This window comes from Nicotiana sylvestris, chromosome 4, assembly GCF_000393655.2.
Source record: "Nicotiana sylvestris chromosome 4, ASM39365v2, whole genome shotgun sequence".
NCBI classification, from domain to species: Eukaryota; Viridiplantae; Streptophyta; class Magnoliopsida; order Solanales; family Solanaceae; genus Nicotiana; species Nicotiana sylvestris.
In genome coordinates, this window is record NC_091060.1 from 23,385,819 (window position 1) to 23,401,264 (window position 15,446).

The window sequence follows — 15,446 nt, forward strand, 5'->3', positions numbered from 1 at the left end:
TCTCTTCTCACCATCACCTTATAGTGTTCTTTGCGAGTTTTCACTAACAAGACTCTCATTTTAATTTCTCTACTTACCATCGCCTTACGACGCCCGTGAGGTTTTCACAAATAAGACTATCTTATTTTGTTTCTCTTATTTGTTTACATCAAATCCAAGTAAATGTATCCTCCCTTTTTGAACCTCTTCGTCGATTGATCGAAAGGACTTGAACAAGTTTTGGGGTAAAAAACAATTGGATTGAATTACAACTTTGGAAACTTTCTGGCGAAACCATAGCCGAACCATTATAACATCTGCCCCAGTTTCAACTTTCGGGGGAATGTGGATTTTTGTTTTGCTGTGACTTAACCCCAAAGAGAGGCAGCCTTCGTCATCCCAATCAGAGAGCATTAAATCTACGTAAAAGGGTCAGGCATAATACCTTTTGACTGCATCTGCATTGATAGTTATTTCGGGGTCATTTCCTTCGATGTCTCCCAAGTGTAGTGCTCCCTTTGGAAACACTTTTATTATAATGTACGAACCTTTACAATTTGGGGCAAAGTTTTCTTTTTCTTCTTCATGATGCGGGAGAATACGTCTCAAGACCAGTTTCCCCACATCAAATTTTCTAGGCCGCACTTTCTTGTTGTAGGCATGGGCCATTCTTTGTTGGTACAACTTCCCATGGCAGACTGCTGCCATCCGCTTTTCATCAATCATGGTCAATTGTTCCAACTTCATTTTGACCTATTCATCATCTTCAATCTCAAATTCAACAATGATTCGAAGAGAAGGAATCTCAACTTCTGCAGGTATTATGGCTTCAATGCCATAAACCAATAAGTAGGGTGTGACCCTACCTGATGTTCGCATGGTTGTGTGATATCCCAATAATACAAAAGGTTGTTTTTCATGCTATTGTCTATAACTATGAATCATTTTCCTAAGGATCTTCTTGATATTCTTATTTGCAGCTTCAACGGTGCCATTAGATTTGGGCCTATAAGGGGTAAAATTACGATACGTAATTTTAAATTGCTCGCATACCTTCCTCACCAAGTGGCTGTTCAGATTTGCAACATTATCTGTAATGATAGTTTTAGGAATATCAAAATGACAAATAATGTTAGAATACACAAAGTCCACCACTTTTTCTTAGTGACGGCTTTGAAGGTGACTGCTTCAGTCCACTTTGTGAAATAACGAATGGCAACCAAGATGAATTTGTGCATATTTAAAGCTTTCAGCTCGATTAGACCAATGACATCCATTCCCCAGGCAACGAACGACCAAGGTGCTGACATAGGATGTAATTCTAAAGGCGGTGCATGAATTAGGTCACCATGTATCTGGCACTGATGGCACTTGTGGACGAAACTGAAGCAATCCTTTTCCATGCTCATCCAGTAATAACCTGCCTGCAGGATTTTCTTTGCAAGGATATACCAATTCATGTGAGTCCCACATACTCCTGAATGTACTTCGTTCATGATCTTTTTAGCTTCTCGGGCATCTACGCATCTCAAAAGATTTAGATCTAGGGTTCTTTTGTACAAGACCTCTCCACTCAAAAAGAAACTGCTTGCAAGCTTTTTGATAGCTCTCTTTTGATCTCTACTGGCCTGCTCGGGATATTCCTTTATTTTCAAAAACCTTTTGATATCATGATGTAAGCACGTGATTTTTTCCCTATATGAGAATCACTCCCAAAAAAATTCAAAAATAAAATAATTTTCCTTGGTGTGCAATTTTGTGATATTTTGAATAATTATTTGTATTTGTCTGTGCATGTTTATTTGCTAAATTAATTAAAAAAAATACAAAAATATGTCGCATTTTGCATGTAGGATTTAATTCTACAATTTGTTAGTAATTAAGTTTGTTTACAAAAAATAAAAATTTCCTGAACTAGTTCTGAAGGAATCAGAATCCTCCAGCAGTGTTATCCTCGACATCGTTATCCCCAGCTGATAATATTCTATCCCCCAACAGGTAAGTAAATAATTCTCCAACAGTGTTATCCCCAGCAATTTCGAGGAGTCCAACACAAGTTTGGTGAAAATCGGTGTCCTCAGCGGTTCCTTTCGGGGAAAGGCAAAACGAGTCTTAAGGGAGGTAGTCTTCGAAGGAAGAAGCTAGCAAGAAAAAAAAGATAAAATTTCCCTATTACAACTAAATTCTTTTAGGCGAATAACAAAACAAAACCTAAGAAGAAACAATTATGAATTTAAACTTGAACTTAACAATATTAACAATTTCTGGAAAATACATGAAACAAATTGAAGAAACAATTAATTAAACTTTAATTTGTATCTAACTAACATTAAACTAACAACATTTACCTAAACAATAAATAAGAACAATGAAACAAACATGAAACAAACTGAAAAATTAATTAATCAAAGTTTCATTTGAATCTGAAAATTAAATCAACAAAACATATGAACAAACTAGAAAATTATTTCAACGATGAACAACGAACAAAACAAGAATCAAATATTTAACGATTTTAACTTCGAGAAATATAAAAACGAAATATGGACAAAAAATAAAACTCAAAAACAACTAACCGGAGATGAATCAACGACGAACTCGATTGTAAACAAATATGTCCGGGCTTCGACTCAATAAAAAAAAATCGACCTTTGACAAAACGAAGAAGACGAAGGGAAGATGAAGCAGCCCACAGCTGTCCATGGCAGCAGCAGTGTAGGAGAAAATTAAAGCAGTAGCAGCGGCAACCATGGCGGAGGAACAACAGCTCGGAGGAGAAGAAACAGTAGCAGCGGCGAAGGAAGATGAAGCGGAAACAACTGATGATGAGGCTGCCATGGTTAGCATATTGACGCCCAAAAACGCGATCAGCAGCAGCAGTTCGTCGAGGACTGGATGTAGCAGCTGGTACGCAGCAAGAAGGAGAAGCAACTGAACGCAGCAAGAAAGAGTAGACGATGCAGTAGGGGAAGCCATGGATGAGGTCAAACTTGACGATGACGAAGCTCGATGGAGGAGGGCAGCTATGGAGTTGTTGGTGCATGTGTGTGTGAGTGTGACGGGGTGGTCTTTGGGTGAGGGGGTAGGGCAGCCATGGATGGAGCTTGAAGATGGTGAAGGAGAAGAGAGAAAGAGAAAGGGGGGGGGGGGGGGGGATGAGTTAGTTTAGGGTTTTCTTTTGTTTGTTTTTTTTGTTTTGTGTTTAGTGTTTTTGAAAAAAAATGAAGAAGGGTGTTGGGTATTGGGTTGGGTCGACCCAGTTCGAAATGGACTGGGTCGTTTGGGAAGATTAAGCCATTTTTTGGGCCTGTGGCTTGAAATCGAAAAAGAGGCCCAATTCCGACTTTCTTTATATTTTCGCTCTCTTTTCTTCTTTTATTTCTCTAAAACTAAATTATAAAAATACTTAAATTATTATTAAGAACTAAATTAAGTTATAAAAGCGCAAATTAACTCCAAATAACAATTAACGCACAATTAAGTAATAATTAAGCATAAAATTGTATATTTGGACATTAAATGCTAAAAATGCAAACGATGCCTATTTTTGTAAATTTTTATTTTTTTCAAGCAAACTTAATTACTAACAAATTGTAGAATTAAATCCTACATGCAAAATGTGACATATTTTTGTATTATTTTTATTAATTTAGCAAATAAACATGCACAGACAAAAACAAATAATTATTCAAAATATCACAAAATTGCACACCAAGGAAAATTATTTTATTTTTGAATTTTTTTGGGAGTAATTCTCATATAGGGCAAAAATCACGTGCTTACAAATGTATTCCCGCATTATACTGGTGGGCGACCTAGAACAAAATGTATTCCCGCATTATACTGGTGGGCGACCTAGAACAAAATGTATTCCCGCATTATACTGGTGGGCGACCTAGAACAAAATGTATTCCCGCATTATACTGGTGGGCGACCTAGAACAAAATGTATTCCCGCATTATACTGGTGGGCGACCTAGAACAAAATGTATTCCCGCATTATACTGGTGGGCGACCTAGAACAAAATGTATTCCCGCATTATACTGGTGGGCGACCTAGAACAAAATGTATTCCCGCATTATACTGGTGGGCGACCTAGAACAAAATGTATTCCCGCATTATACTGGTGGGCGACCTAGAACAAAATGTATTCCCGCATTATACTGGTGGGCGACCTAGAACAAAATGTATTCCCGCATTATACTGGTGGGCGACCTAGAACATGAAATGAAAACAGAAATATATTCCCTTGTTATCTAGGTGGGCGCCTAACTTCAACAACAACTTTGAAAAATAAAAACGTCATTGCTCTCTTCAGGCGGGCTCCTGATTTCAAACTTTAGGAGGAAATGCCTCTCCTATGGGTAAAACTAAACTTAGGAGGAAATGCCTTTCCTATGGGTATAACTAAACTTAGGAGGAAATGCCTCTCCTATGGGTAAAACAAACTTAGGAGGAAATGCCTCTCCTATGAGTAAAACAAAACTTAGGAGGAAATGCCTCTCCTATGGGTAAAAATAAACTTAGGAGGAAATGCCTCTCCTATGGGTAAAACTAAACTTAGGAGGAAATGCATCTCCTATGGGTAAAAACAAACTTAGGAGGAAATGCCTCTCCTATGGGTAAAAATAAACTTAGGAGGAAATGCCTCTCCTATGGGTAAAAATAAACTTAGGAGGAAATGCATCTCCTATGGGTAAAACTAAACTTAGAAGGAAATGCATCTCCTATGGGTAAAAACAAACTTAGGAGGAAATGCCTCTCCTATGGGTAAAAATAAACTTAGGAAGTGCGTCTCCTAGGGGTAAAACTAAACTTTAGGTGGAAATGCATCTCCTATGGGTAAAAAAAAATAAACTTAGGAGGAACTGCCTCTCTTATGGGGTAAAACTAAACTTAGGAGGAAATGCCTCTCCTATGGGTGAAACTAAACTTAGGAGGAAATGCCTCTCCTATGGGTAAACCATTTCCTTATTCCTGAATTATTTACTTACCTGTGTTGTCTTCCCTTGAAACTGCTGGGGATTATTTTGCTGGGGATGAATTTTCCTTTTCTTCTTTACCCACTCTGGGTTGTCCGACCCTCTTGAAACTTGGTCAAAACTCTGTCGAGGATGCTTCTACATCTCGATGATCAGCTGGGGATAACACTGCGAACTGCTGAGTAACCCTGCTGAGGCTAACACTGCTGAGGATAACTCTGCTGAGTAAATATGTTATCTTACTCCTTCCAAAATTACATCCTTTTAAGTAGGATGCTTCATTCCTCTACAAACTACTTCCCTTATTTTTCTTTTCTTTTTTTTCTTCTCTTTTTTTTTTCTTGCTAGCTTCTTCCTTCGAAGACTACCTCCCTTAAGACTCGTTTTGCCTTTCCCCGAAAGGAACCGCTGAGGACACCGATTTTCACCAAACTTGTGTTGGACTCCTCAAAACTGCTGGGGATAATATTGTTGGAGAATTATTTACTTACCTGTTGGGGGATAGAATATTATCAGCTGGGGATAACGATGTCGAGGATAACACTGCTGGAGGATTCTGATTCCTTCAGAACTAGTGCTTCACTCTTCGGAAGGCTGTTGGGAATGATACTGGCCTTTTGCTTTTCTAAGCACAAGTGTCATCCCTTTGTTCAGTCTGCTGGGGAACAACTTCCTCCATTGAAACTTATTATGTTGGGGGCAACACTGGTTCAAAGACCTCCAAGCAAGAAACTGGGGCAGAAGTGGTGATTGTTATGAAAGTTGGATTCCGAAAGTTGTAATTTGAACCCATTTGAATTGTTTTGACCATTTTATACCTTTCTTTCTAACTCAATCCAAAAGCCTACATTACGGTCCAAAGAAAGACCTTATGATTAGTTTTGAGAAATGCCAGGATGAACATGTAGGAATAACCCACGATAGGGGCAACACTCTGGTTCGAGCAAGAAGAACAAAAATAAATGAGAGAGTCTTATAAGTGAAAACCCTCACGGGCACCGTAAGGCGATTGAAGCTGAGAGAAAAATTAATGAGAGAGTCTTGTTGGTGAAAACCTTTACGGGCACCTCAAGGCGAAGGTGAGATAAGAAATGGAAAACTGAAAGAAAGGTCTGTTGATAGAAACTGTTTCACGGTACCGCAGGGAAACAAGGTTAAGGTCTAGATAAATCAAACAAGTGATGGAAGTTCTGGGCAATGAGGTACGGCAATTGAGAGTTGTTTGGTTGGACAGATTGGGCTGATTAATCCAAAATGCATGTCATGACCATCGGTACTAGTTGTCTTGCTCAGATAAGTTTCTTTTCCTTCTCTTTTCAAACAGTCATCTGGTTTTGGATTCTTCTTATCCTTAACTCAAGAATCATTTCATTTCATTTTCTTTTTGAGGGTTTTATCTAGCTGAGATGTTTCAGTGCCAGTTTTGTTCAATGCAAGCAGAAAGGACTTCAAAGTTCACTACCAGCTTCTAGAATTGTAAAGCACAACGTGGTCAGAGCATGTCAAAAACAACTTGATGTCAAGTGGAATACAGGGAATTAACGGAAGTTTCATCGGTGAAATGATTGGGGAATGTCGTGGGAAAGGCAAAAGCTCAAACAAAAAGGTCAGAAAAGTGAAATAACAGCAGGGGTGTAAAACATTTAGGTCTCCAGAGGTTGGGAAATTTAAAAGTTGGTCAGAAAGTCAAGCGGTTCAGGTCAGTACGTGGAAATCAGTCAACACAAAGCAAGGCAGTGGAAGGAATTTTCAGCAAGAATGCCATCAACTAACCACCGTTTTAAGCTGACGAAATTTTCTTTGATTGAGCAGGGGGGGAAAAGTTAGTTGTTGAGGAGGAATTCTCCAGGAGGGAAAAACAAGCACTAATCAGTTCGCATGTTTAGGATAAATGCAAGTTATCAGGAGTCCGCCTGGAGAATAGAGACAGTCAATTTCAAATTTAGCAATCAAGAGTCCGCTTGGAGAACAAAGACATACTTTTCAAGTCTGACGTCAGGAGTCCGCCTGAAGAACGCAGACATACAATTTAAATTTCAAAAATCAGGAGTCTGCCTGGAGAATAGAGACATTCAATTTCAAATTTAGCAATCAGGAGTCCGCCTGGAGAACAGAGACACACTTTTCAAGTTTGACGTCAGGAGTCCGCCTGAAGAACGGAAACATACAGTTTAAATTTCAAAAATCAGGAGTCCGCCTGGAGAACAGAGACATACTTTTCAAGTTTGACGTCAGGAGTCCGCCTGAAGAACGGAGACATACAGTTTAAATTTCAAAAGTCAGGAGTCCGCCTGGAGAATAGAGACATTCAATTTTAAATTTAGCAATCAGGAGTCCGCCTGGAGAACAGAGACATACTTTTCAAGTTTGACGTCAGGAGTCCGCCAGAAGAAAGGAGACATACAGTTTAAATTTCAAAAGTCAGGAGTCCGCCTGGAGAATAGAGACATTCAATTTTAAATTTAGCAATCAGGAGTCCGCCTGGAGAACAGAGGCATACATTTCAGTCTTTTCATTTCAAGTGTTGAAGTTGGGAGCCCGCCCATAGAACAGAGGCATACATTTCAGTCTTTACATTTCAAGTGTTGAAGTTGGGAGCCCGCCCATAGAACAGAGGCATACATTTCAGTCTTTACATTTCAGTTGTTGAAGTTGGGAGCCCGCCCATAGAACAGAGGCATACATTTCAGTCTTTACATTTCAGTTGTTGAAGTTGGGAGCCCGCCCATAGAACAGAGGCATACATTTCAGTCTTTTAATTTTCACGCATTGAAGTTGGGAGCCCGCCCAGATAACAGAGGCATACATTTCAGTCTTTATATTTTAAGCGTTGAAGTTGGGAGCCCGCTCAGATAACAGAGGCATACATTTCAGTCTTTATATTTTAAGCGTAGAAGTTGGGAGCCCGCCCAGATAACAGAGGCATACATTTCAGTCATTATATTTCAAGCATTGAAGTTGGGAGCCCGCCAAGATAACAGAGGCATACATTTCAGTCTTTATATTTCAAGCATTGAAGTTGGGAGCCCGCCCAGGTAACAGAGGCATACATTTCAGTCTTTAATTTTCAAGTATTGAAGTTGGGAGCCCGCCCATACAACAGAGGCATACATTTCAGGATCAAGTCAGAGGACAATAAAATAGAGGGTTACAATAGGAATCCCCAGCAGGAAACAATAAAATTCCCCGACACTGGGAAGCAGAAGGCTGCAATAAGAGGTCCCATCAATAATACAAAAGGCTGTTTTTCATGCTATTGTCTATAACTATGAATCATTTTCCTAAGGATCTTCTTGATATTCTTATTTGCAGCTTCAACGGTGCCATTAGATTTGGGCCTATAAGGGGTAAAATTACGATACGTAATTTTAAATTGCTCGCATACCTTCCTCACCAAGTGGCTGTTCAGATTTGCAACATTATCTGTAATGATAGTTTTAGGAATATCAAAATGACAAATAATGTTAGAATACACAAAGTCCACCACTTTTTCTTAGTGACGGCTTTGAAGGTGACTGCTTCAGTCCACTTTGTGAAATAACGAATGGCAACCAAGATGAATTTGTGCATATTTAAAGCTTTCAGCTCGATTAGACCAATGACATCCATTCCCCAGGCAACGAACGACCAAGGTGCTGACATAGGATGTAATTCTAAAGGCGGTGCATGAATTAGGTCACCATGTATCTGGCACTGATGGCACTTGTGGACGAAACTGAAGCAATCCTTTTCCATGGTCATCCAGTAATAACCTGCCTGCAGGATTTTCTTTGCAAGGATATACCAATTCATGTGAGTCCCACATACTCCTGAATGTACTTCGTTCATGATCTTTTTAGCTTCTCGGGCATCTACGCATCTCAAAAGATTTAGATCTAGGGTTCTTTTGTACAAGACCTCTCCACTCAAAAAGAAACTGCTTGCAAGCTTTCTGATAGCTCTCTTTTGATCTCTACTGGCCTGCTCGGGATATTCCTTTATTTTCAAAAACCTTTTGATATCATGATGTAAGCACGTGATTTTTTCCCTATATGAGAATCACTCCCAAAAAAATTCAAAAATAAAATAATTTTCCTTGGTGTGCAATTTTGTGATATTTTGAATAATTATTTGTATTTGTCTGTGCATGTTTATTTGCTAAATTAATTAAAAAAAATACAAAAATATGTCGCATTTTGCATGTAGGATTTAATTCTACAATTTGTTAGTAATTAAGTTTGTTTACAAAAAATAAAAATTTCCTGAACTAGTTCTGAAGGAATCAGAATCCTCCAGCAGTGTTATCCTCGACATCGTTATCCCCAGCTGATAATATTCTATCCCCCAACAGGTAAGTAAATAATTCTCCAACAGTGTTATCCCCAGCAATTTCGAGGAGTCCAACACAAGTTTGGTGAAAATCGGTGTCCTCAGCGGTTCCTTTCGGGGAAAGGCAAAACGAGTCTTAAGGGAGGTAGTCTTCGAAGGAAGAAGCTAGCAAGAAAAAAAAGATAAAATTTCCCTATTACAACTAAATTCTTTTAGGCGAATAACAAAACAAAACCTAAGAAGAAACAATTATGAATTTAAACTTGAACTTAACAATATTAACAATTTCTGGAAAATACATGAAACAAATTGAAGAAACAATTAATTAAACTTTAATTTGTATCTAACTAACATTAAACTAACAACATTTACCTAAACAATAAATAAGAACAATGAAACAAACATGAAACAAACTGAAAAATTAATTAATCAAAGTTTCATTTGAATCTGAAAATTAAATCAACAAAACATATGAACAAACTAGAAAATTATTTCAACGATGAACAACGAACAAAACAAGAATCAAATATTTAACGATTTTAACTTCGAGAAATATAAAAACGAAATATGGACAAAAAATAAAACTCAAAAACAACTAACCGGAGATGAATCAACGACGAACTCGATTGTAAACAAATATGTCCGGGCTTCGACTCAATAAAAAAAAATCGACCTTTGACAAAACGAAGAAGACGAAGGGAAGATGAAGCAGCCCACAGCTGTCCATGGCAGCAGCAGTGTAGGAGAAAATTAAAGCAGTAGCAGCGGCAACCATGGCGGAGGAACAACAGCTCGGAGGAGAAGAAACAGTAGCAGCGGCGAAGGAAGATGAAGCGGAAACAACTGATGATGAGGCTGCCATGGTTAGCATATTGACGCCCAAAAACGCGATCAGCAGCAGCAGTTCGTCGAGGACTGGATGTAGCAGCTGGTACGCAGCAAGAAGGAGAAGCAACTGAACGCAGCAAGAAAGAGTAGACGATGCAGTAGGGGAAGCCATGGATGAGGTCAAACTTGACGATGACGAAGCTCGATGGAGGAGGGCAGCTATGGAGTTGTTGGTGCATGTGTGTGTGAGTGTGACGGGGTGGTCTTTGGGTGAGGGGGTAGGGCAGCCATGGATGGAGCTTGAAGATGGTGAAGGAGAAGAGAGAAAGAGAAAGGGGGGGGGGGGGGGGGATGAGTTAGTTTAGGGTTTTCTTTTGTTTGTTTTTTTTGTTTTGTGTTTAGTGTTTTTGAAAAAAAATGAAGAAGGGTGTTGGGTATTGGGTTGGGTCGACCCAGTTCGAAATGGACTGGGTCGTTTGGGAAGATTAAGCCATTTTTTGGGCCTGTGGCTTGAAATCGAAAAAGAGGCCCAATTCCGACTTTCTTTATATTTTCGCTCTCTTTTCTTCTTTTATTTCTCTAAAACTAAATTATAAAAATACTTAAATTATTATTAAGAACTAAATTAAGTTATAAAAGCGCAAATTAACTCCAAATAACAATTAACGCACAATTAAGTAATAATTAAGCATAAAATTGTATATTTGGACATTAAATGCTAAAAATGCAAACGATGCCTATTTTTGTAAATTTTTATTTTTTTCAAGCAAACTTAATTACTAACAAATTGTAGAATTAAATCCTACATGCAAAATGTGACATATTTTTGTATTATTTTTATTAATTTAGCAAATAAACATGCACAGACAAAAACAAATAATTATTCAAAATATCACAAAATTGCACACCAAGGAAAATTATTTTATTTTTGAATTTTTTTGGGAGTAATTCTCATATAGGGCAAAAATCACGTGCTTACAAATGTATTCCCGCATTATACTGGTGGGCGACCTAGAACAAAATGTATTCCCGCATTATACTGGTGGGCGACCTAGAACAAAATGTATTCCCGCATTATACTGGTGGGCGACCTAGAACAAAATGTATTCCCGCATTATACTGGTGGGCGACCTAGAACAAAATGTATTCCCGCATTATACTGGTGGGCGACCTAGAACAAAATGTATTCCCGCATTATACTGGTGGGCGACCTAGAACAAAATGTATTCCCGCATTATACTGGTGGGCGACCTAGAACAAAATGTATTCCCGCATTATACTGGTGGGCGACCTAGAACAAAATGTATTCCCGCATTATACTGGTGGGCGACCTAGAACAAAATGTATTCCCGCATTATACTGGTGGGCGACCTAGAACAAAATGTATTCCCGCATTATACTGGTGGGCGACCTAGAACATGAAATGAAAACAGAAATATATTCCCTTGTTATCTAGGTGGGCGCCTAACTTCAACAACAACTTTGAAAAATAAAAACGTCATTGCTCTCTTCAGGCGGGCTCCTGATTTCAAACTTTAGGAGGAAATGCCTCTCCTATGGGTAAAACTAAACTTAGGAGGAAATGCCTTTCCTATGGGTATAACTAAACTTAGGAGGAAATGCCTCTCCTATGGGTAAAACAAACTTAGGAGGAAATGCCTCTCCTATGAGTAAAACAAAACTTAGGAGGAAATGCCTCTCCTATGGGTAAAAATAAACTTAGGAGGAAATGCCTCTCCTATGGGTAAAACTAAACTTAGGAGGAAATGCATCTCCTATGGGTAAAAACAAACTTAGGAGGAAATGCCTCTCCTATGGGTAAAAATAAACTTAGGAGGAAATGCCTCTCCTATGGGTAAAAATAAACTTAGGAGGAAATGCATCTCCTATGGGTAAAACTAAACTTAGAAGGAAATGCATCTCCTATGGGTAAAAACAAACTTAGGAGGAAATGCCTCTCCTATGGGTAAAAATAAACTTAGGAAGTGCGTCTCCTAGGGGTAAAACTAAACTTTAGGTGGAAATGCATCTCCTATGGGTAAAAAAAAATAAACTTAGGAGGAACTGCCTCTCTTATGGGGTAAAACTAAACTTAGGAGGAAATGCCTCTCCTATGGGTGAAACTAAACTTAGGAGGAAATGCCTCTCCTATGGGTAAACCATTTCCTTATTCCTGAATTATTTACTTACCTGTGTTGTCTTCCCTTGAAACTGCTGGGGATTATTTTGCTGGGGATGAATTTTCCTTTTCTTCTTTACCCACTCTGGGTTGTCCGACCCTCTTGAAACTTGGTCAAAACTCTGTCGAGGATGCTTCTACATCTCGATGATCAGCTGGGGATAACACTGCGAACTGCTGAGTAACCCTGCTGAGGCTAACACTGCTGAGGATAACTCTGCTGAGTAAATATGTTATCTTACTCCTTCCAAAATTACATCCTTTTAAGTAGGATGCTTCATTCCTCTACAAACTACTTCCCTTATTTTTCTTTTCTTTTTTTTCTTATCTTTTTTTTCTTGCTAGCTTCTTCCTTCGAAGACTACCTCCCTTAAGACTCGTTTTGCCTTTCCCCGAAAGGAACCGCTGAGGACACCGATTTTCACCAAACTTGTGTTGGACTCCTCAAAACTGCTGGGGATAACATTGTTGGAGAATTATTTACTTACCTGTTGGGGGATAGAATATTATCAGCTGGGGATAACGATGTCGAGGATAACACTGCTGGAGGATTCTGATTCCTTCAGAACTAGTGCTTCACTCTTCGGAAGGCTGTTGGGAATGATACTGGCCTTTTGTTTTTCTAAGCACAAGTGTCATCCCTTTGTTCAGTCTGCTGGGGAACAACTTCCTCCATTGAAACTTATTATGTTGGGGGCAACACTGGTTCAAAGACCTCCAAGCAAGAAATTGGGGCAGAAGTGGTGATTGTTATGAAAGTTGGATTCCGAAAGTTGTAATTTGAACCCATTTGAATTGTTTTGACCATTTTATACCTTTCTTTCTAACTCAATCCAAAAGCCTACATTACGGTCCAAAGAAAGACCTTATGATTAGTTTTGAGAAATGCCAGGATGAACATGTAGGAATAACCCACGATAGGGGCAACACTCTGGTTCGAGCAAGAAGAACAAAAATAAATGAGAGAGTCTTATAAGTGAAAACCCTCACGGGCACCGTAAGGCGACGGAAGCTGAGAGAAAAATAAATGAGAGAGTCTTGTTGGTGAAAACCTTTACGGGCACCTCAAGGCGAAGGTGAGATAAGAAATGGAAAACTGAAAGAAAGGTCTGTTGATAGAAACTGTTTCACGGTACCGCAGGGAAACAAGGTTAAGGTCTAGATAAATCAAACAAGTGATGGAAGTTCTGGGCAATGAGGTACGGCAATTGAGAGTTGTTTGGTTGGACAGATTGGGCTGATTAATCCAAAATGCATGTCATGACCATCGGTACTAGTTGTCTTGCTCAGATAAGTTTCTTTTCCTTCTCTTTTCAAACAGTCATCTGGTTTTGGATTCTTCTTATCCTTAACTCAAGAATCATTTCATTTCATTTTCTTTTTGAGGGTTTTATCTAGCTGAGATGTTTCAGTGCCAGTTTTGTTCAATGCAAGCAGAAAGGACTTCAAAGTTCACTACCAGCTTCTAGAATTGTAAAGCACAACGTGGTCAGAGCATGTCAAAAACAACTTGATGTCAAGTGGAATACAGGGAATTAACGGAAGTTTCATCGGTGAAATGATTGGGGAATGTCGTGGGAAAGGCAAAAGCTCAAACAAAAAGGTCAGAAAAGTGAAATAACAGCAGGGGTGTAAAACATTTAGGTCTCCAGAGGTTGGGAAATTTAAAAGTTGGTCAGAAAGTCAAGCGGTTCAGGGTCAGTACGTGGAAATCAGTCAACACAAAGCAAGGCAGTGGAAGGAATTTTCAGCAAGAATGCCATCAACTAACCACCGTTTTAAGCTGACGAAATTTTCTTTGATTGAGCAGGGGGGGAAAAGTTAGTTGTTGAGGAGGAATTCTCCAGGAGGGAAAAACAAGCACTAATCAGTTCGCATGTTTAGGATAAATGCAAGTTATCAGGAGTCCTCCTGGAGAATAGAGACAGTCAATTTCAAATTTAGCAATCAGGAGTCCGCCTGGAGAACAAAGACATACTTTTCAAGTCTGACGTCAGGAGTCCGCCTGAAGAACGCAGACATACAATTTAAATTTCAAAAATCAGGAGTCTGCCTGGAGAATAGAGACATTCAATTTCAAATTTAGCAATCAGGAGTCCGCCTGGAGAACAGAGACACACTTTTCAAGTTTGACGTCAGGAGTCCGCCTGAAGAACGGAAACATACAGTTTAAATTTCAAAAATCAGGAGTCCGCCTGGAGAACAGAGACATACTTTTCAAGTTTGACGTCAGGAGTCCGCCTGAAGAACGGAGACATACAGTTTAAATTTCAAAAGTCAGGAGTCCGCCTGGAGAATAGAGACATTCAATTTTAAATTTAGCAATTAGGAGTCCTCCAGGAGAACAGAGACATACTTTTCAAGTTTGACGTCAGGAGTCCGCCAGAAGAAAGGAGACATACAGTTTAAATTTCAAAAGTCAGGAGTCCGCCTGGAGAATTGAGACATTCAATTTTAAATTTAGCAATCAGGAGTCCGCCTGGAGAACAGAGGCATACATTTCAGTCTTTTCATTTCAAGTGTTGAAGTTGGGAGCCCGCCCATAGAACAGAGGCATACATTTCAGTCTTTACATTTCAAGTGTTGAAGTTGGGAGCCCGCCCATAGAACAGAGGCATACATTTCAGTCTTTACATTTCAGTTGTTGAAGTTGGGAGCCCGCCCATAGAACAGAGGCATACATTTCAGTCTTTACATTTCAGTTGTTGAAGTTGGGAGCCCGCCCATAGAACAGAGGCATACATTTCAGTCTTTTAATTTTCACGCATTGAAGTTGGGAGCCCGCCCAGATAACAGAGGCATACATTTCAGTCTTTATATTTTAAGCGTTGAAGTTGGGAGCCCGCTCAGATAACAGAGGCATACATTTCAGTCTTTATATTTTAAGCGTAGAAGTTGGGAGCCCGCCCAGATAACAGAGGCATACATTTCAGTCATTATATTTCAAGCATTGAAGTTGGGAGCCCGCCAAGATAACAGAGGCATACATTTCAGTCTTTATATTTCAAGCATTGAAGTTGGGAGCCCGCCCAGGTAACAGAGGCATACATTTCAGTCTTTAATTTTCAAGTATTGAAGTTGGGAGCCCGCCCATACAACAGAGGCATACATTTCAGGATCAAGTCAGAGGACAATAAAATAGAGGGTTACAATAGGAATCCCCAACAGGA